A 23,225-nucleotide genomic window follows, 5' to 3' on the forward strand; every position below is an offset into this window, starting at 1 on the left:
TGGGGACTGGGGAGTGGGGAGTGGGGACTGGGGAGTGGGGACTGGGGAGTGGGCACTGGGGAGTGGGGACTGGGGACTGGGGACTGGGGACTGGGGACTGGGGAGTGGGCACTGGGGAGTGGGCACTGGAGAGTGGGGACTGGGGAGTGGGGACTGGGGAGTGGGCACTGGGGAGTGGGGACTGGGGAGTGGGCACTGGGGAGTGGGGACTGGGGAGTGGGGAGTGGGGACTGGGGAGTGGGGACGGGGAGTGGGAGTGGGGACTGGGGACTGGGGAGTGGGGACTGGGGAGTGGGGACTGGGGAGTGGGCACTGGGGAGTGGGGACTTGGGAGTGGGGGCTGGGTACTGGGGACTGGGGAGTGTTGAGAGGCAGGCGCGCTGTGCCGCGGCCCCCTCAACCTCCCAGGGGCAGCGTGGAGGAAAGGTCATCCCTGTTGGTTCTGTTATCCACATTGCGCTCTCTGGGTTGCCGGTGTCTCAGCATGCCCTCAGCCTTTCCTCAACACAACAAAGATCAGGTTTATCAGCTCCACTGTACCCAGAGGGCTCCTCTCTCTCTCTTCTTCATTCTTCTTCCCCAAGGTCACAGCCCCAACAGCCCCAGGAGGGCAGACTGTTAGAACCTCTCCTGTGATTGATTAGGACATTAATGGAGAACCGAGGAATGCAGGAGGAAATGCTTCCCCATCTCAGCACCATTCATTAGCAACAAGTGAACACAGATGAAACACTCTAAAAGCAATATCGGGGCATATGTAAGGCTCTTGTTGCTTGAGTTGTGTACAACAAAGTAGCATCTGTGTGAGAGAGACTTGATTCCCAGTCTAACGGAGAAGATTCAATAAGAGAAACTGATGATTCCAAGTCAGATGATAATTCAAACTCTTTCCAGAGGGTCTCTCTTGTTGGATGAAAAAGAAATGGAGCATTAGTCAACGTGATGTGTATTTTTATTTGATCAGGACTGATACTGTAGTGAAAGGGGATTTTTTTTATTTTGATGTAACTGTATAGCTCAGCGAGTGGGAAAGCGTGGTGAATAGATCCATACCCACTGAACTGTAGGAGGGTCGGATTACACATGAACTCATGTGCATCAGCCTCTTACCTGAGATTAACAATTAGAACAGTACTACTGGAACAGTACTACTGGAACAGTACTACTGGGACAGTACTACTGGAACAGTACTACTGGAACAGTACTACTGGAACAGTACTGCTGGAACAGTACTGCTGGAACAGTACTACTGGAACAGTACTACTGGAACATAACAGTACTACTGCACATTCTTTTGAGACATCTTTGTTGCATTAAGAATGTCTGGAATGATTTCTAAAGTAGAGCTGGGGAACAAAAGCCATTTCTGCATCTTTTGAATTCCCTGCTGCATGTGTGAATCATGATGGTAATCCAAACGCTGGAATTGCCTTTGAAAAAAACCTGTCCAGGCCTTTTCCCTCCCTTTTTCCAGGGTCTTTGTGTCTCTGTGAACTTGCTGGCCTTGGATCTAATACAAAGCCTGCTGAGAAGAATGGTCCCAGATATCTTCTGCAGCCACTGCTGCCACACACCACTCCTTTCAGAGAGTTAGAACGACCAATCTTCACTCTCAGCAGGCCTTCCTCTGTAACCTAGCCTGTTCTACACTCCAGCAATAAATATCCAGAATTTCATTTATTGGTCATGAAATTTTGGTCATTAGTTTTTTTGTTATTAAAGTACTGTTTATTGTTACTTACATAAGCTCTGTGTAAATATTATATATATATATATAAAAAAATATATTTGTATTTTTATTGTATCAACATTTCGTTCTCATGATAGCAATAATAATTTGGATTTGTAGAAGAGTGGCGGTAGTATAGCTGTAGATGCAATATTCAAACATAACACACATACAAGGGCCCTGTGTATCTTCTGTTAATGAGCTTTCAAATGACTGTCACAGACTTTGTTTGCCGAAATGAATGCACAGTTGCAGACGAGGGCCACTTTGAGTGGTTTAAAGAGGTCGTAAATAGAAGCTTCTTGTGAAAACTTCCCAGTTCACTTCCTTGGCTGTGACCCTGTTGAATCCCACCCACAATGCCTTGTTGGAATGCCTGATGGGTGGGCGGAACTATGCTGCCGGCAGCATTCCATGGTTGGGATTCCGGCAGACAGACAGGCAGGCAGGCAGCTCTGAGAGATGAAAGGTGGAGTTGCTTCTGGGCTGGGTTACACACATCTTCTCATGGTCTCTCTGGACATGGGACCACACCAGGCCCCACATACACACGCATTGGGGAGAATACGGTCACTACCCATTACTGGTGATGTGGGGTTCCCATAAAAGTAGACTAGAGGATGAAATTGGGGTCCCAGTGAATTTAGAAGCATGTGGTGAAGGCTATGAGGTTATGGAGTATCTTGTAGTGCACAGGGCTACTGGAGACCTTTGTCCGTCTGTCTATTGGAATGGCACTTTGAATTAAACAAAACCTTGCACTGTAGCATACTAATCCGCTTGACAACATTAAGTTTGGGAAGAAGCTTTTTGAAAAGGAGCTTTTAGAAAAAAGGCTCTTGTACATAGCTTTCATGAAGTCGCTCTGGATAAGAGCGTCTGCTAAATGACTTAAATGTAAATGTAAGCTCAGCAGATTCAATTTTTTTTACATTTCAATTTTTTTCATTTAGCTGACGCTCTTTCTTATTCAGAGCGACATACAGTTCGATTAAGTTCAGTTGGTGTCCTAAAACACAAATGACATCAGAATCTGAAAGCTGTTCTTTTTTTAAACCCTTAGAGAGCAAGCAGAGGAGAAACATGTTGGGCTGGGGAGAGGGGGCTCCTGCACGTGGGGCGACCATGTGGCTCCTCCCCTCTACAGAGCATGGCTGCAGACATGAGGAGACTTCCAGAAGCTCAGGGACAAAGACAACCTCTCCAGAAAAGGGTCATTTTGACATTCAGACAGAATAGAAAATCATCCTTAACATTACACATTTTTAGGATTGTTGCTTGTATAATCATAATAGATTAGTAGAAGGATGTCTTGTGATATGCTGTGGACTGACTAACCTGGAGACAGTCCCAGTAACTACAGTGTGTGGACCATTAATCCTCAGTGGACTTTCCCTGCTATGGTCTTCACTCACAAGGTGAAAAACGTTTTGTGAATCTGAATATGACACCATCTGAAGTTGATATACATTCATGGCCCTCGATACCTTAATTTACACCTCCTAATTGATGTTTAAAGTCAAAACCCTGCACTATTCCATGTAAATAAGAATTTGTTCTTAACTGACTTCCTAGTTAAATAAAGGCACATTTTTTTAGATATATATATATATATATATAATCTATATATATAATCTATCCAAATAATAGTACATACAGAACCCATAACAGAAATGCACAAGGGTGTTCAATTAACTACACATTCACAATGAAGAGAAGATACATTCTTAACGTTTTTGATTGTATAATTATTCTACGCTGCACCAGGTTAACCCAGTACTGTAGGCTACATTTTAAAAACACTTTTGGGCTGTCCATATTCCAGATTAAATGAATGATGCTAGTCTGACGTCAGACACAGGAACTCACACAGCCCCACGGCACGCTGACTCCAGCTCTGACATCAGCAAGCATGCACGCACTCCCACCCAACCCCAGACCTTCACTGTCACATGTATTATGATGACTTACTATACAGACCAGAGACTTCACCACTATCACTGTGTGTCCACTACATTATTTTATATCATTATATAATGTCTAATGTCTGGGGCACACAAGATGAGAAGAATGCTCAACGTAATGTGTGTGTATGTGTGTGTGTGTGTCTGTGTGTGTGTGCGCGCGTGTGTGTGTGTGTATGTATTACGTTGAAGTAGAGTGTGTGTGTGGATATATTTAGGATGGTTCCTATGCAGTGGCACTCTGCACTGCAGGGTCTGGCTTCAAGCCCAAACTCCTCTGTTACCTTGGAAACGTGCTGCAGCCTGGCATCAGAGGGGAGCAACCTAATTTAAGCATTTTTGGCCTCGCCCTTGTGACTGAGTCTGGCTCTCCAAAACACGTCACAGAAAACTCTGCCTTTTCAAGCACGCTACTACACAGCCAATCCTACTAGTGCTGCTCTGGTTTGCTTACAACTCAGAATATTTTGCATTATCTCATTGTAGTGGATCAATTCAACAAACCAATTCTTTGACCATTTCCTTCTTTTTCAATCATTTTCCACTCCCCTAACCCCTTGTACCTAAAATGGAATTTGTTATTTTATCATTAGATTTTAGTCATTTAGCCCATGGGGGTACATTAGAAATGAGTTGCCAGTTCAGAGTATTGCATGGTGGAACAGACTTCTATCTAAAGAGACCACTGACTTGGAGAAGACCACAGTTAACATTGTATTTTATAGCAGAGCAGGAACTTCTGTCTCCAAAATACCCCAGTTCTCAGTGCAGAACAAGATGGTGGCCTAGTGGTTAAGAGCAGTTAAGAGTGTTGGGCCAGTAACCGAAAGGTTTCTGGTTTGAATCCCTGTGCCAGCAAGGTGGGAAAATCTGCTGTTCTGCCCTTGAGCAAGGCACACAACAACAGCTCCCCAGGAGCCGTGGACGTGGATTAAGGCAACCCCCCGCACCTCTCTGATTCAGAGGGTTGAATGCAGAGACACATTTCAGTTGGACAACTGACTAGGTATCCCCTTCTGTTATCAGTGTTAAAGATACTGAGTTTACAAACGTTATAGGTCATAGTTCAATTAAGCCCCATGGCAAAATGTATAGTCAGCATGAGCTCCTAGAAAGGAATGTGATCTGTTCTATTGCTAGATAGGAAGCACATTGCTGACCTTTAAAACAACAGTCACCGCTGTAGCCACTGAACGAGTGATAAGAAGCGTTTCATAAGGCCCCTGGTGTTTTCCAATAGCCACGTCCCCTCTACACACCAAGACAAAGAAAGAGTGGATCGAATCATATCATATCCTCAATAAGTCTGCTATTAAAATGGTTTTGATTAAAATTAGGACAATTATGTTACGTTAATGGGTTGTATTTTGTAAAGGGGGCAACAAATTAGACCTGACTACAGGCTCTACTCTGGTGACTCTTGTTGTTGGATGATCTGTTAGTTCCCCCTACTGGCTACATTATACATTCCACAGAGCCCCACACTTTCACAAACCATTTGGCAAATACTTTTTTTCTTGTTCTCACAAATGTTTGACAGAGGAAATACTACTGAAATGTATGCTGGTCTTTGGTTTGATGAATGCACTATGAATAACAAAATAGCCACACAAAAAAAAGAGACTATGAGAAAACAGGCGGGCCCTTTCCAGTAACTGGCTCCAGGACTTCCTCGTTCTTGTTAAGACAACCCTCTTCCTGTTTTTCAATGTCTCACACCAAAATGCACACACTAACACACACACACACACACACACACACACACACACACACACACACACACACACACACACACACACACACACACACACACACACACACACACACACACACACACACACACACACACACACACACACACACACAGGAAGGTCAGTACAGGTCCACTATAAGAAATGAGTGTGGTGAGGGGACATTGGCCAGATCTGAGCCTCCCATAAAGCTGTCACTTCACAGTCCATGTGTCAACAAACTGAATGACTGTCATTGTCAGGGAGGTGTGACAGTGAGGTGGGACACAGAGCGTCAGTCTTTACCTTTTATCCTCACGTCAGTGGACACATTTAGGGACTCAGTCTTTACCTTTTATCCTCATGTCAGAGGACACATTTAGGGACTCAGTCTTTACCTTTTATCCTCACGTCAGAGGACACATTTAGGGACTCAGTCTTTACCTTTTATCCTCACGTCAGAGGACACATTTAGGGACTCAGTCTTTACCTTTTATCCTCACGTCAGAGGACACATTTAGGGACTCAGTCTTTACCTTTTATCCTCATGTCAGAGGACACATTTAGGGACTCAGTCTTTACCTTTTATCCTCACGTCAGAGGACACATTTAGGGACTCAGTCTTTACCTTTTATCCTCACGTCAGAGGACACATTTAGGGACTCAGTCTTTACCTTTTATCCTCATGTCAGAGGACACATTTAGGGACTCAGTCTTTACCTTTTATCCTCATGTCAGAGGACACATTTAGGGACTCAGTCTTTACCTTTTATCCTCACGTCAGAGGACACATTTAGGGACTCAGTCTTTACCTTTTATCCTCACGTCAGAGGACACATTTAGGGACTCAGTCTTTACCTTTTATCCTCACGTCAGTGGACACATTAAGGGACTCAGTCTTTACCTTTTATCCTCATGTCAGAGGACACATTTAGGGACTCAGTCTTTACCTTTTATCCTCATGTCAGAGGACACATTTAGGGACTCAGTCTTTACCTTTTATCCTCACGTCAGAGGACACATTTAGGGACTCAGTCTTTACCTTTTATCCTCCTTTTACCAACCCCACCCCCCCACCGGGTGCACGTTTTGGTTTTTGCCCGGGCACTATACAGCTGATTCAAATAACCAACTCATCGTCAAGCTTAGATTATTTGAATTAGCTGTGTAGTGCTAAGGCAAAAAACAAAACATGCACCCAGGGGGGCCCCAGGACCGAGTTTGGGAAACTCTCCAATAAACAACTATTTAAAAAGGTTTTATACAGCACCAAGAAAGGGTTCCGTTATGGTTACTACCCTTTTGGGAGCTATATAGAACCCTTTTGTATGGTTCTTTATAGAACATTTATGGAGAATGGTTCTATAAATAATATTTACAGTGGGGCAAAAAAGTATTTAGTCAGCCACCAATTGTGCAAGTTCTCCCACTTAAAAAGATGAGGGAGGCCTGTAATTTTCATCACAGGTACACGTCAACTATGACAGACAAAATGAGAGAAAAAAATCCAGAAAATCACATTGTAGGATTTTAATGAATTTATTTGCAAATTGTGGTGGAAAATATGTATTTGGTCACCTACAAACAAGCAAGATTTCTGGCTCTCACAGACCTGTAACTTCTTCTTTAAGAGGCTCCTCTGTCCTCCACTCGTTACCTGTATTAATGGCACCTGTTTGAACTTGTTATCAGTATAAAAGACACCTGTCCACAACCTCAAACAGTCACACTCCAAACTCCACTATGGCCAAGACCAAAGAGCTGTCAAAGGACACAAGAAACAAAATTGTAGACCTGCACCAAGCTGGGAAGATTGAATCTGCAATAGGTAAGCAGCTTGGTTTGAAGAAATCAACTGTGGGAGCAATTATTAGGAAATGGAAGACATACAAGACCATTGATAATCTCCCTCGATCTGGGGCTCCACGCAAGATCTCACCCCGTGGGGTCAAAATGATCACAAGAACGGTGAGCAAAAATCCCAGAACCACACGGGGGGACCTAGTGAATGACCTGCAGAGAGCTGGGACCAAAGTAACAAAGCCTACCATCAGTAACACACTACGCCGCCAGGGACTCAAATCCTGCAGTGCCAGACGTGTCCCCCTGCTTAAGCCAGTACATGTCCAGGCCCGTCTGAAGTTTGCTAGAGAGCATTTGGATGATCCAGAAGAGGATTGGGAGAATGTCATATGGTCAGATGAAACCAAAATATAACTTTTTGGTAAAAACTCAACTCGTCGTGTTTGGAGGACAAAGAATGCTGAGTTGCATCCAAAGAACACCATACCTACTGTGAAGCATGGGGGTGGAAACATCATGCTTTGGGGCTGTTTTTCTGCAAAGGGACCAGGACGACTGATCCGTGTAAAGGAAAGAATGAATGGGGCCATGTATCGTGAGATTTTGAGTGAAAACCTCCTTCCATCAGCAAGGGCATTGAAGATGAAACGTGGCTGGGTCTTTCAGCATGACAATGATCCCAAACACACCGCCCGGGCAACGAAGGAGTGGCTTCGTAAGAAGCATTTCAAGGTCCTGGAGTGGCCTAGCCAGTCTCCAGATCTCAACCCCATAGAAAATCTTTGGAGGGAGTTGAAAGTCCGTGTTGCCCAGTGACAGCCCCAAAACATCACTGCTCTAGAGGAGATCTGCATGAAGGAATGGGCCAAAATACCAGCAACAGTGTGTGAAAACCTTGTGAAGACTTACAGAAAACGTTTGACCTGTGTCATTGCCAACAAAGGGTATATAACAAAGTATTGAGAAACTTTTGTTATTGACCAAATACTTATTTTCCACCATAATTTGCAAATAAATTCATTAAAAATCCTACAATGTGATTTTCTGGAAATGTTTTTCGCATTTTGTCTGTCATAGTTGAAGTGTACCTATGATGAAAATTACAGACCTCTCTCATCTTTTTAAGTGGGAGAACTTGCACAATTGGTGGCTGACTAAATACTTTTTTGCCCCACTGTATTAGGGGATCAACAAGGGTTCTTCCAAGATCCTCAAAGTTCTTTGAAGAATCTTAGGGCTCTTGACGATGAAAATTGCCCCCAAAATGTTCTTCCAAGAACCCCATAGGAGGTGGGGTTCATCGAGGAACCTCCTTAGTTGGTGGGGCTCTTGCAGGAACCTAACTGCCCAACTGAAACATTTGGATTTGAATTTGAAAGGATAGCAGGTGCAGGCACTTAACTGAAAAATGTAAAGATCTCCTCAATTTAAGGTTTGTCCCTTGTATGATCTAAATTGATTTTGTTTTCTGATGACACTATCTATCTATTCATATTTGTGCAAGTGGACACAATTCAATGGATATCATTCAACAAAGAGGTAAGACTATGTACTGTAGGCTATAATAATATGTTAAAGGCTAGCTGTATTGGGATGACTGAACTGCACACTTTTGTGTCTGTAGGTATATGAGGAGGCATAAAAAGGTATGTCAGTAGGTAATGGTGTTATGCAGATCACATGAACCATCCTCCTCCCTTACCTCTTCAATGAAAATCCCATAGTCCTCTACATTATGGACCAGGTATGTCCATAATACAGTTTTTTTCATTCATTTTTACCACAAAAACCAAGGTATGAATATTGTTGAGTGCATGTTTTGTTGATCATCTGTATTTTTTATTCACAGACATCACCCTACCTACACTTCTGATGAATATAACAAGAAACCTGTTAGATCACCATGCACTGTAAAATCATTCTGGCTGTGGATACGGAGAACAACAACACATTAACATCAACAGGACAGAGGATACAGAGAACAACAACACATTAACATCAACAGGACAGAGGATAAACCCATTGGACTTGGGGCTCTGCTGGGAGTTTACCTCATATTGGGATTTTAGAACTCTGCTTTTCTAATAAAATCACAATAAACACTGAGAACTAAAATGTTGTGTTATTGTTGTTATTGTTATGCATATTATTATTAATAATAATAGGGGAGGGTAGTTAAAACATTTACCCCAAAAGGTTCTTCAAAAGGTTCTCCAAAAGGTTCTCCAAAAGGTTCTCCAAAAGGTTCTCCAAAAGGTTCTCCAAAAGGTTCTTCAAAAGGTTCTCCAAAAGGTTCTCCAAAAGGATCTTCAAAAGGTTCTTCAAAAGGTTATTTGAGGATAAATTAAAAGGGGTTCTTTGTAGGTGTTCCCCCATAGGTTTAATTTGAAGAACTCCTAAAGGATACTCCAGGAACCTTTTCCTTTTATAGTGTACAGGGATTTGTATTCTGGTCAGTCATATTATATAGTGAAAATTCCATAGGTGTTATTATTGTGTTAATTGACAAGTTGAATCAAGAGAGATACCTCTGGAACAGCTGGGGGTCCCTGGGGAGAGAAGTAAGAACCACTGACTGATTTAGACAACCTTTCTCAAATGGCACTAGGCCGTACGGGAGTCTTTCACAAGACACCGTTACTGACCATAGTCATAGGGTGAATTCGGAAAGAGTGGGACAAGTAGGACAACTTGAAGTAACTAAAGTGGGACAGTCTTATATGCTTTTCCAATTGAGGAAAGAGATCCAGTTTACATTCGGGACCCCCTGTACTCAGGTTTGGGGGGGCTCTGGTTCTTGAAGTACTACTGTATGTCCTGTTCTTTTTTTCGTGTAGTACTGTTATTAGTAGTGTTATTAGTAGTGTTAGTAGTACTGTTAATAATACTGTTATTAGTAGTGTTATTAGTACTGTTATTAGTACTGTTAATAATACTGTTATTAGTACTGTTATTAATACTGCTATTAGTACTGTTATTAGTACTGTTATTAGTACTGTTATTAGTACTGTTAATAATACTGTTATTAGTAGTGTTATTAGTAGTGTTATTAGTAGTGTTATTAGTACTGGTATTAGTAGTGTTATTAGCAGTGTTATTAGTACTGGTATTAGTACTGTTATTAGTACTGTTAATAATACTGTTATTAGTAGTGTTATTAGTACTGTTATTAGTACTGTTAATAATACTGTTATTAGTAGGGTTATTACTAGTGTTATTAGTAGTGTTATTAGTACTGTTAATAATACTGTTATTAGTACTGTTATTAATACTGCTATTAGTACTATTATTAGTACTGTTAATAATACTGTTATTAGTACTGTTATTAGTACTGTTACTAATACTGTTATTAGTACTGTTATTAGCACCGTTATTAATACTGTTATTAATACTGTTATTAGTACTGTTACTAGTACTGTTACTAGTACTGTTATTAATACTGTTATTAATACTGTTATTAGTACTGTTATTCATATTGTTATTAGTACTGTTATTAGTACTGTTAATAATACTGTTATTAGTACTGTTATTAATACTGCTATTAGTGCTGTTATTAGTACTGTTATTAATACTGTTATTAGTACTGTTATTAGTACTGTTAATAATACTGTCATTAGCACTGTTATTAGTACTGTTATTAATACTGTTATTAGTACTGTTATTAGTACTGTTATTAGTACTGTTAATAATACTGTTATTAGTACTGTTATTAGTACTGTTAATAATACTGTTATTAGTAGGGTTATTAGTAGTGTTATTAGTAGTGTTATTAGTACTGTTAATAATACTGTTATTAGTACTGTTATTAATACTGCTATTAGTACTATTATTAGTACTGTTATTAGTAGTGTTATTAGTAGTGTTATTAGTACTGTTATTAGCACCGTTATTAATACTGTTATTAATACTGTTATTAGTACTGTTACTAGTACTGTTATTAGTACTGTTATTAATACTGTTATTAATACTGTTATTAGTACTGTTATTAATATTGTTATTAGTACTGTTATTAGTACTGTTAATAATACTGTTAATAATACTGTTATTAGTACTGTTATTAATACTGTTATTAATACTGTTATTAATACTGTTATTAATACTGTTATTAGTACTGTTATTAGTACTGTTATTAGTACGGTTATTTGAGTTAATTCTGAAAAAGTGGAACACTTTTTACATTTCCGTCTTCTGTTACCCCGTCAGACGTCTATTCGACATATTATCCCAACACATTAGGCATTTCTGAAATCCTTAGATGTTTCCTAATCACCAAAAATGTAATTGTCATTTTGGTACAATTAGGACTATAATGATGGTGTCCCAGTTTATTAAACATTTTGTCCCAGTCTACCAAATACGAACTGAAAATATGGTTTTAACTCCTGTGAATATGATCAACGTTTTATATATATTTTAAATTATGAAACATCTTGAGAATTTCAGAAATGTAACTTAATATGTTGGATAGATGTTCCTCTTATTGCATTCACAAACTATTCATACCCCTTGACTTATTCCACAGTTTGTTGTTACAGCCTGAATTCAAAATATATATATTTTTTTTAATTCACCCATCTACACACAAAATCCCCATAATGACACAGTGAAAACACTGTTTTTAGAAATGTTAGCAAATGTATGGAAAATTAAATACAGAAATATCGAATTTACATACGTAAGTATTCACAACCCTGATTCAATACTTTGTAGAAGCACTTTTGGCAGTTGGGTAAATCTCTAATAGCTTTCCACAACTGGATTGTTCAACACTTGCTCATTATTATTTGTTTAATTCTTCAAGCTCTGTCAAATTGGTTGTTGATCTTTGCTAGACAACCATTTTTAGGTCTTGCCAAAGATTTTCAAGTAGATTTAAGTCAAAACTGTAACTTGGCTGCCCAGGAACATTTACTGTCTTCTTGCTAAGAAACTCCAGTGTAGATTTGACCATGTATTTGGGGTTATTGTCCTGCTGAAAGGTGAATAAATCTCCCAGTGTCTGGTGGAAAGCAGACTGAAGCAGGTTTTCTCTAGGATGTTGCCTGTGCTTAGCTCCATTCCGTTTATTTGTTATCCTGAAAAACTCCTCAGTCCTTAACGATTACAAACATACCCATAACACGATGCAGCCACCACTTTGCTTGAAAATATGGAGAGTGGCACTCAGTAATATGCTGCATTGGATTTGGCCCAAACATAACAGTTTGGATTCAGGACAAAAAAACAAAAATGTGTCAGTATTACTTTTGTGCCTTTTATTCTGTACAAGTTTCCTTATTTTCACTCTGTCAATTAGGTTAGTATTGTGAAGTAACTGCAATGTTGTTGATCCATCCTCAGTTTTCTTCTATCACAGCCAATAAACTCAGCAATTGTTTTAATGTCACCATTGGCCTCATGGTGAAATCCCTGAGCGGTTTCATTCCGCACCAGCAACTGAGTTAGGAAGGACGCCTGTATCTTTTTAGTGACTGGGTGTATTGATATACCATCCAAAGTGTAATTAATAACGTCACCATGCTCAAAGGGATATTCAATGTCTGCTTTTTTTTGCCTATCTACCAATAGATGCCCTTCTTTGCGATGTATTGGAAAACCTCCCTTGTCTTTCTGGTTGAATCTGTTTGAAATTCACTGCTCGACTGAGGGACCTTACAAATAATTGTATGTGTGTGGTACAGAGATGAGGTAGTCATTCAAAATAATGTTAAACACTAGTATTGCACACAGAGTGAGTCCATGCAACTCATTATGTGACTTGCTAAAACAATTTTTACTCCTGAACTTATTTAGGCGTTGCCATAACAACGGGGTTGAATTCTTATTCACTCAAGACATTTTACCTTTTCACATTTTATTTTTTATTTTAATACATTTTAAATTCAGGCTGAAACACAACAAAATGTGGAAAAAGTAAATGGGTGTGAATACTTTCTGAAGGCACTCTAATATGTAATGACATAACACAACCCGTTATGTAGACTGAATGACACTCACTCATGGTTGGACAAAAAGAGCTGTGAGCAAACCACGGCCCAAAATATTCAACTACATTTTAATTATCAGCAAAAGAGCAAGAAACCCTTTTGTGAAATGTAAAGAACCATTGAAGAGCTCAAAGGGTTCTTTGAGTCATTATGGTTCCACATAGAACCATCACCCTTCCCAAAGAACCCTTGAGGATCCCTCATTTTTTTTGTGTGATTGCCTATAACAAAAAAAGAAACACATAAGCCTACTACAGGGGTGGAAAGTATTGAAATATCCTACTCAAGTAGGAGTACATTTACTTTAATGACATTTAAAATGACTGGTGTAAAACTACTATTAAAACTACTGACCTTGATAATTAGCTCATTTCCCTAAGGTTAACGGAACATTGTTAAACATGATCTTTTCCATGCATTAAATTTAAAAAAAGAAGAGAGAAATGAATGTACAGTACGAACTAAGTTCACTTACGTAATGTTGCAACAAGGCACATCTGTATGTAAAAAACACATTTTTTTGTCAAAAATATACTATTAACATTTGAATATAAATTGAACATTCAAAGCAATTAAAACGTATTGATGAATTAAAAAGCAATACAAAATAAAGTTAATAAACAATAAAGCTGCCAGAAATTCAATATACTGTACTTCTGACTCCAGAAATAAACATGTCTAATTCTTTCTTAGCCTTCATTCACCCCTCTTTTACTTTTACTTGTCCATAGGACTGGTTAGTGGTTAGAGCGTTGGGCCTGTAACTGAAAGGTTGCTGGATCAGATCCCAGAGCCGACAGGGTCAAAAATCTGTCGTTCAGCCCTTGAGCAAGGCAGTTAAATCATGGTTCCCCGGGCGCTGAAGGCGTAGATGTGGATTAATGCAACCCCCCGCATCTCTCTAATTCAGAGGGGTTGGATTAAATGCGAAAGACCCATTTCAGTTGAAGGCATTCAGTTGTATAACTGACTAGGTAACTCTGTTTCCTATTCACCAACTCTTTCCCTTACTTTGACACTCATTCCCTCACAAACTCCATCACCAAGGGGTGGAAAAAGTACTGAAAATATCCAACTCAAGTAGAAGTGAAATGACTGACTTAAAAAAATATATAATGCTTAGCGCTAAATCAATTCAGAGCATGGAATCTTGACATAAGCAGGTAAGCTAATAGTTGATAGATAGTGGAAACGATGCTCAATGCCTAATAATCTAATTTGATCAAAGGTAAGTAGTCTAGCTGTTTTATCCAACGCATATCAATTGATTCATTAACCAAAACTGAGAAGGAATGAACCACTGTATGATGAATTTGGACTTGGACATTGATCCCTATGATACGCTAGTAGGCTTATCCAACTGTGTTGATGGGTCGGAGAATGGAACAACAACTATAAAGAAAATGAGGACTAGACAAGACAAAAGCTGCATACAGGAGCTCGTAAAACGTCACTTTATTCTCAAGAGAAGCAACCCCCATCTCAATCAGTTCACGTGACAGATAGGAATTTATATTGTTGGTACAGGTCAGACATAGGTCATCAGCTCCAATTTCCACTCAAAACAAAAAGAATCAGAAAATCCTGTATTGATAAATCAACTTGAATTCAGAGGTTGATGTAAAATACGCTAGTTAATTTACATTTGTGTACCTCCATTTAACATGATATGTTATGTTCTCCAATTCAAATGCTTTGTTACGAATTGGAACGGCCAGGTTGGGTAAATAGCCTGCCCACACACCTGTCATGTGAAAGGGGTTTGTTAAGTAGAAAAATGTACCTGTGAACAATCTTATGATCAAGTTATGTTTACCCCTTTTCACAGGGAGAGATGATAATCCCTTTAAAAGTGTCCATACCGTCACAGATCTTAATGCGTAATGCTGTGTGGACTTAAAGGCCTACAGCAGATGAAGCATCTTGTTTGCTGTATCAAATTTCTGTTGTGATTCAATGCAGTATTCAACACATTAGTCAATGTAAGAAAAGCACATCAACGGCTCCCATGGGAATCATATCACTGCATACTTCAAGTCAGGAACAGGTTAAATCAAGGGCCTCGAAAAGAGGTTTAACATGGTTATCCAACTATTGAATTACATTCATCAAGACCTTCATTGAGAACATTTAACATTCTGGATATGGTCAGATAGTTAGCAGAGGCTTTGAGCGACATTTACATTCATATGTTTTGCTCCAAAATAAAGTAATATGTCTTCAGTTGGTGCTGTGGAGATCAACAATTCAGAGAAAGGTTAGTTTCACTAGATGGCAGCATTTTACCTCCCATCTGACGTTGTCAGTCTGACATTGCCTCGAAGCAAATATTCTGTGTGTGTGTGTGTGTGTGTGTGTGTGTGTGTGTGTGTGTGTGTGTGTGTGTGTGTGTGTGTGTGTGTGTGTGTGTGTGTGTGTGTGTGTGTGTGCGCGCGCGTGCGTGCGTGCGTGCGTGAAATAGCACATATGGAATCATGTAGTAACCAGAAAACTGTTAAACAAATCAAAACATATTTGAGATTCTTCAAAGTAGCTACCCTTTGCCTTGAAGACAGCTTTGCACACTCTCAACCAGCTTCATGAGGTAGTCACCTGGAATGCATTTCAATTAACAGGTGTGCCTTGTTAAAAGTGAATTTGTGGAATTTCTTTCCTTCTTAATGCGTTTGAGCCAATCTGTTGTAGGGTTATACAGAAGATAGCTCTATTTGGTAAAAGACCGAGTCCATATTATGGTAAGAACAGCTCAAATCAGCAAAGAGAAATGACAGTGCATCATTACTTTAAGACATGAAGGTCAGTCAATACGGAAAATTCTTCAAGTGCAGTTGTAAAAGATAATCAAGATGATGAAACTGGCTCTCATGAGGACCGCCACAAGAAAGGAAGACCCAGAGTTACCTCTGATGCAGAGGATAAGTCCATTAGAGTTACCAGCCTCAGAAATTGCAGCCCAAATAAATGTTTCACAGAGTTCAAGTAACAGACGCATCTCAACATCAACTGTTCAGAGGAGACTGCATGAATCAGGCCTTCATGGTTACCAGCCTCAGAAATTGCAGCCCAAATAAATGTTTCACAGAGTTCAAGTAACAGACGCATCTCAACATCAACTGTTCAGAGGAGACTGCATCAATCAGGCCTTCATGGTCGAATTGCTGCAAAGAAACCACTACTAAAGGACACCAATAAGAAGAAGAGACTTGCTTGGGCCAAGAAACAAGAGCAGTGGACATTAGACTGGTGGAAATCTGTCCTTTAGTCTGACGAGTCCAAATTTGATATTTTTGGTTCCAACCGCCGTGTCTTTGTGAGACGCAGAGTAGGTGAACGGATGATCTCCACATGTATGGTTCCCACCGTGGGAACCCACCGATTAAATTGTTTTTTCCCCTTATCAATCTACACACAATACCCCATAATGACAAAGCACAAACAGGTTTTTAGAATTATTTTGCAAAAAACTTTGTTGAAGTACCTTTAGCAGCGATAAGAGCCTCAAGTCTTCTTCAGTATGATGCTTGGCACACCTGTATTTGGGGAGTTTCTCCCATTCTTCTCTGCATATCTTCTCAAGCTCTGTCAGGTTGGATGGGGAGTGTTACTGCACAGCTATTTTCAGGTCTCTCCAGAGATGTTCGATCGGGTTCATGTCTGGGCTGTGGCTGAGCCACTCAAGGACATTCAGAGACTTGTCCAAAAGCCACTCCTGTGTTGTCTTGGCTGTGTGCTTAGGGTCATTGTCCTGTTGGAAGGTGAACCTTTGCCCCAGTCTGAGGTCCTGAGCGCTATGGACCAGGTTTTCATCAGAGATCTCTCTTGTCTTTGCTCCGTTCATCTTTCCCTCAATACTGAATAGTCTCCCAGTCCCTGCCACTGAAAAACATCCCCACAGCATGATGCTGCCACCACCATGGCTTCACCGTAGGGATGGTGCCAGGTTTCCTCCAGTGGTGATGTTTGGCATTCAGGCCAAAGAGTTCAATCTTGGTTTCATCAGAGCAGAGAATCTTGTTTCTCATGGACTGAGTCCAAGCGGGCTGTCATGTGTCTTTTACTGAGGAGTGACTTCCGTCTGGCCACTCTACCATAAAGGCCTGATTGGTGGAGTGCTGCAGAGATGGTTGTCCTTCTGGAAGGTTCTCCCATCTCCACAGAGGAACTCTGGAGCTCTGTCAGAGTGACCATCAGGTTCTTGGTCACCTCCCTGACTAATGCCCTTCTCCCCCGATTGCTCATTTTGGCAGGGCGGCCAGCTCTAGGAAGAGTCTTGGTGGTTCTAAACATCTTCCATTTAAGAGTGATGGAGGCCACTGTGTTCTTGGGGACCTGCAGAAATGTTTTTTGTACCCTTCCCCAGATCTGTGCCTTGACACAATCCTGTTTCGCAGCTCTAAGGAGAATTCCTTTGACCTCATGGCTTGGTTTTTGTTCTAACATGCAGTGTCAACTGAGGGATCTTATATAGACAATTAAATTTACAACAGGTGGACTCCAATCAAGTTGTAGAAACATCTCAAGGATGATCAATGGTAACAGTATACACCTGAGCTCAATTTCAAGTCTCATAGCAAAGGGTCTGAATACTTATGTAAATAAGGTATTTCTGTATTTAATTTTTAATACATTTGCAAACATTTCCAAAAACCAGTTTCGCTTCGTCATTGTGGCGTATTGTGTGTAGATTGATGAGGAAACTTTTTTTTAACATTAATTTTAGAATTAGGCTGTAACGTAACAAAATGTGGAAAAGGGGAAGGGGTCTGAATACTTTCCGTATACACTGTTTGAGTACATTCATTGCTGGCACTTTGGGCTCTGCAGATAAGCCCCGTGTTGCACAGGACCTGGATCCATTTCAGCCAGGACAACCAGCGGTGACCCAGCGGTGACCCAAAAGCCAATAGAAAGCTGGTTGCAACAGGCTGGATGTGTCACCAGTATATATGGTTTAACAAATAGAGGTTTTGGATCTGCTTTAGATCCTGTAATAAGATAAAGGATTCCGTGCTGAGTTATTATCAGTTTCCTTCATGTCAGCAGTGACAGCTAAACCACACTGCGTGTGGTGAGGTAATCTAGTCAGAACATCAGTTCGAGCATATGTGGTCTGTTCAATGAGTACATTCTCAGAGTGCTTACGTCGGCTTGGTTACAGAGCAATGAGGACTTAAATACAACGTGGTTGAAAGTGTGGGTGGGGGGGTTGCGGCGCCAACTGTAAAACGGAAAAGGGGCCCGCCCTACACACCTGTTTTGCTCTCAAATCTTTTATACAAATAAATGTTTGCTTATTGAAAGCAATATCAGGCAACAACTTTTTATCCTATTACATTTGTGACTGGAGAGTGATAGAGGGCTAACACAGTATACTCTCTTCACTGTGTGTGACTGAGACTGATACAGGGCTAATACAGTATACTCTCTTCACTGTGTGTGACTGAGACTGATACAGGGCTAATACAGTATACTCTCTTCACTGTGTGTGACTGAGACTGATACAGGGCTAATACAGTATACTCTCTTCACTGTGTGTGACTGAGACTGATACAGGGCTAATACAGTATACTCTCTTCACTGTGTGTGACTGAGACTGATACAGGGCTAATACAGTATACTCTCTTCACTGTGTGTGACTGAGACTGATACAGGGCTAATACAGTATACTCTCTTCACTGTGCTCAAGTCTTTACTAAAGATAAGCATGATTGTATTGTTAAACACACCTGCCAATGTGTCATTTTACTGTCCTGTGAGCATGGAGCACATTGAGAGGTTATAGTGGTGTGAGCACATGTACCCTTGGTTCCCACGAGGAGTTATATTGGTGTGTATTTAGCACGTGTGTGTGTGTGTGTGTGTGTGTGTGTGTGTGTGTGTGTGTGTGTGTGTGTGTGTGTGTGTGTGTGTGTGTGTGTGTGTGTGTGTGTGTGTGTGTGTGTGTGTGTGTGCCCATACTGGGGCATTCAGAAGTGGTCTCTGTAGTAGCTGTATCCCTCCTCTCACCCTGGTCCACTCAGCCAGCCACACAGCTCTCTGATCCACAGCAAAGCTGCAGTAAGATGAGGGAAGGACAGAGGGATACTCAGCCAGCCACATGGCTCTCTGATCCACAGCAAAGCTGCAGTAAGGTGAGGGAAGGACAGAGGGACACTCAGCCAGCCACACGGCTCTCTGATCCACAGCAAAGCTGCAGTAAGGTGAGGGAAGGACAGAGGGACACTCAGCCAGCCACACGGCTCTCTGATCCACAGCAAAGCTGCAGTAAGGTGAGGGAAGGACAGAGGGACACTCAGCCAGCCACACGGCTCTCTGATCCACAGCAAAGCTGCAGTAAGGTGAGGGAAGGACAGAGGGACAGTCGCTCACCTTAGCTATGCTACTACACTAATTTGTACATGCATGTCACATGCCGGTTGTGTGTATGGGTGTTTGTGTTTGTGTGTTTGATGCAACGTGTGTGCATGTTGGTTGTTCAAGGCCAATCGGATCCTCTACTAAAAAGGTAAGACAGGTAACCATGAATCATCAATGAATCCGTTTTCTAAACAGTATTTCGGTTGATGTAATTTTAATGCTTGAGTATGTAGTGCCAAATGCAATGAAAAAATAGCAGATTTGTGAAACCATAGTTTTTGTTATGCATATTATATAGGTATGAGATTTTATATGTACTTAGACACCAATTATATATCTACGCCTACAAAATGTGCATTAATACGTCTTGCAGGCATGGCTTGGGTATTGCAAAACAGGGTCATTTTTTATGATAACACACGATATGATGACAGAAACACTAAAAGTAGTCTACATTTATAAATAGAACTTTTCAATATTGAATGTGAAAAACTATCAATTGTGATTGTGAAACACACATTGCTTCCTTTTGTTTAGGACTTTAAGGATTGGAAATAAATGTAAAAAATAGTGTTCCTACAAAATAATTTCTAATGTTATATATTTTTGGTTCAAGCATTAAATTAAATCTATGAAATAACCTAAATAAATAACATTGGAAATGATTTTGTAGGAGCACAATTTTTTTTTTTAATATTTATTGATAATTGTGAAATAAACTGTACATACAGTATGCATCCTTTTCAGAACATTTTATTATACAATAATTCAAAATAACTAATTTGGGGTAACTCATTTTAAGTCCAACAGAATTGGATATTTGTACTGTAGTAGTTTACATTATTTACATAGGCAATTATAATAAATTGTTGTTGAATTAATTGAATGTCTCTTTATTGTCTACATTTTAATGAGGCATTTACAGTATACTGCTACAATGACAGTATACTGCTACAATTACAGTATACTGCTACAATTACAGTATACTGCTACAATTACAGTGACATGTTCTTTCACAGTACCGTATAATGGGGAAAATAATTTCCTGATTAGGTTTGTTATGAATCACTGTTGCTGAGTTTCAGCAGTCAGTGTGATTATTTGCTCGTTTATTTTACCTCAGCCTTCACAAAACATACAAATCTTTGAGAAGTATTTAGGCTGTCACGTATAAGATCACCAGGCCATACAGAAATACATGTTCGGAGTAATCCACCCTGTCATACAAATAATCCACTGATAATTCTGAACACCTGCAACAAGTCTACACAACATTTAATCTAATCCCATAATTGTTCTTCACACCATGTGATACTGTAAAATGGTAGGTTTTGTATTAGTGTGCATGAGTAAGCATTGTACAGAGACTGGGTGGCCAGCTCCGCTCAGCTGAAAGGTGTCACAGAGGTAGAGGGACATACATCTACAGTAGTAAGACTGGCTATGGATTCCTCTCTTTTCTGGAGATTGTCATTGTGGTTCACCCCTTATTGACTGTCAATCAATTATTAGGATTGGCTTGATAAATACATTTGTAAAAATCTTTTTTTTTAAATACTCAAAAATGAGCTCTGTTGTCTTGGTATAAACTGGGAATATCTACAGATGTAGAATCTCATCACCCTGATGCAGGAGAACTTTCCTACAATGCAGGAAATGTCCAATTTGAAGTGTATTTGAGGTTTAAAAAGGCTTCTAAAGTTTGTAGTTTCTAATTAGAAATTTCAGACATGATTTTCCCTTACGAAAAAGGTATCAACCCCTACAAAAACGTCCATTAATTATAATATAATAATTTACATTTCCTGTTACTGCAGTATTCTTTTCCTGCTGTAGCAAACCAGCTCAAATTAAGATCCTACATCTGTAGTGTGTTTACATCAATACTTGTTTGTTGTGAATTGTACAGAGGCATTGATTGGACCATAGCAATCATTAACCCAATTGCTCTCTGATTGTCAGATTTGAGAGACAGAAAGAGAGAGTTGATTGAGCTGGGCCTTGATGAGCTGATCGAGCTGACGGCGCAGAGCCTGAGCCACCTAGAGATTAAAGAGCACTTCAACATCATCAAGGAAATGGTCCGGGGGGAGTATGACAAGGTGTTGCTGGTCACCCATCGCTGCAGGGGTAAGTAGTCTACTCATAGTTTAATAGGTTGAAATACTATTAGCTTTTCTTTGGTTCAATGACACAATGAAAGGTTCATTTATTTCACGTAGCTTGAAAGTGGTTGAAAGTTTTCATATCAAAGTATCCTTAGAATTGGCTTCCTAGTGTAGACTACTGCCAATTCTGGCAAAAAAATCTGCTAATATAATTTATACCGTCTGCCATATCTACAGTGTTTTCTACAGTGTTTTCTACAGTTGTCTACAGTGGTCAAAACATTGACTATGGTCATAACATTTTGCCAAGTTGTTACAAAAATACAAACTGTCCAGATAAACCTTTATAGACACTAATACAATGTATTCTGTCTTCTAACTGGACAGTGTTTTCTGCTCAAAAACCTCATATGGTCAGTGGTCACACTTGGAAAGTTGTTATGAAAATGTAAATAGAAACTATGGAGGATTTGCAGGAACACCACTCCTGTATTGTGGGTCTCTTCGGAATCGCCTTCCAATCCAATGAGCACTACGGCGTTGCCCAGGAGCTTGTTATTGGGAGGCACCTTTTTGCCGTCATCCAAGTGAAAGTAAAAGAGTAAACTTAACTCATTGTTTCATGTTGATGTAGTAAATCTATGACCTATAAAGGGTTAAAGAAAACAATTAAAATGTGCATGTTATCGATGTTATTCCTTTGAGTATCCATAAGCTCAATGTGTTGTCAAACAAATTCCATATGGACTGTACAGTCTTCTAATTCACATGTTAGACAGGTACAATGACCCCAGAACAAATGGTGTAGCCATGCTGCAAGGCACACTATCCATAACCACTGCATGGGTGCGCATTGCATTATGGGTAGTGTAGGCTTTATGTTATTAACACAAACAACACACCACCCCTCTGCTCCCCGGTAGGTATCCAAGAGTGTGCTGTGAAGCGCTGTGTCCTTCAGATCACCAGTGCCCTGGAGTTCATCCACGAGCATGGTCTGGTCCACCGTGACATCAAGCCTGAGAACATCCTGCTGCTGGACAGCCACTGCTGCTGGGTCAGTGCATTTGGAAATTATATATAGACCCCTTCCCCTTTCCCACATTTTGTTACAGCCTTATTCAGAAAAAGATCAAAGAAAAAAAGAAAAAAAAGGTTTTTTAGAAATGTTTGCAAATGTACAACTGAAATATCCCAATTACATAAGTATTCAGACCCGTTGCTCTGTACTTTGTTGAAATCCATTCCAGGTGACTACCTCATGAAGCTGGTTGAGAGAATGCCAAGAGTGTGCAAAGCTGTCATCAAGGCGAAGGGTGACTACTTTGAAGAATCTCAAATATACAATATGTTTTGATTTGTTTAACACTTTTTTTTGTATTACAAATCAAATCAAAGTTTATTTGTCACATGCGACGAATACAACAGGTGTAGACCTTACAGTGAAATGCTTACTTACAGGCTCTAACCAATAGTGCTATTTCATGTGTTATATCACAGTTTTGATGTCTTCACTATTATTCAACAATGTCAAACATTTTCAAAAT

The 23,225-nt window shown here is 40.1% G+C and overlaps 1 long non-coding RNA gene across 1 annotated transcript; it reads left to right on the forward strand.

The window, feature by feature from the left end:
- Positions 1-19,136: 19,136 nt before the first annotated feature.
- Positions 19,137-23,037, forward strand: LOC106566517 (uncharacterized). The gene is made up of 4 exons (XR_006758497.1): positions 19,137-19,551; positions 21,533-21,700; positions 22,602-22,735; positions 22,929-23,037. It is a non-coding gene; the product is annotated as an uncharacterized lncRNA (long non-coding RNA).
- Positions 23,038-23,225: the final 188 nt, after the last annotated feature.

The sequence above is a fragment of the Salmo salar genome, chromosome ssa13 (assembly GCF_905237065.1).
Source record: "Salmo salar chromosome ssa13, Ssal_v3.1, whole genome shotgun sequence".
Lineage (NCBI taxonomy): Eukaryota > Metazoa > Chordata > Actinopteri > Salmoniformes > Salmonidae > Salmo > Salmo salar.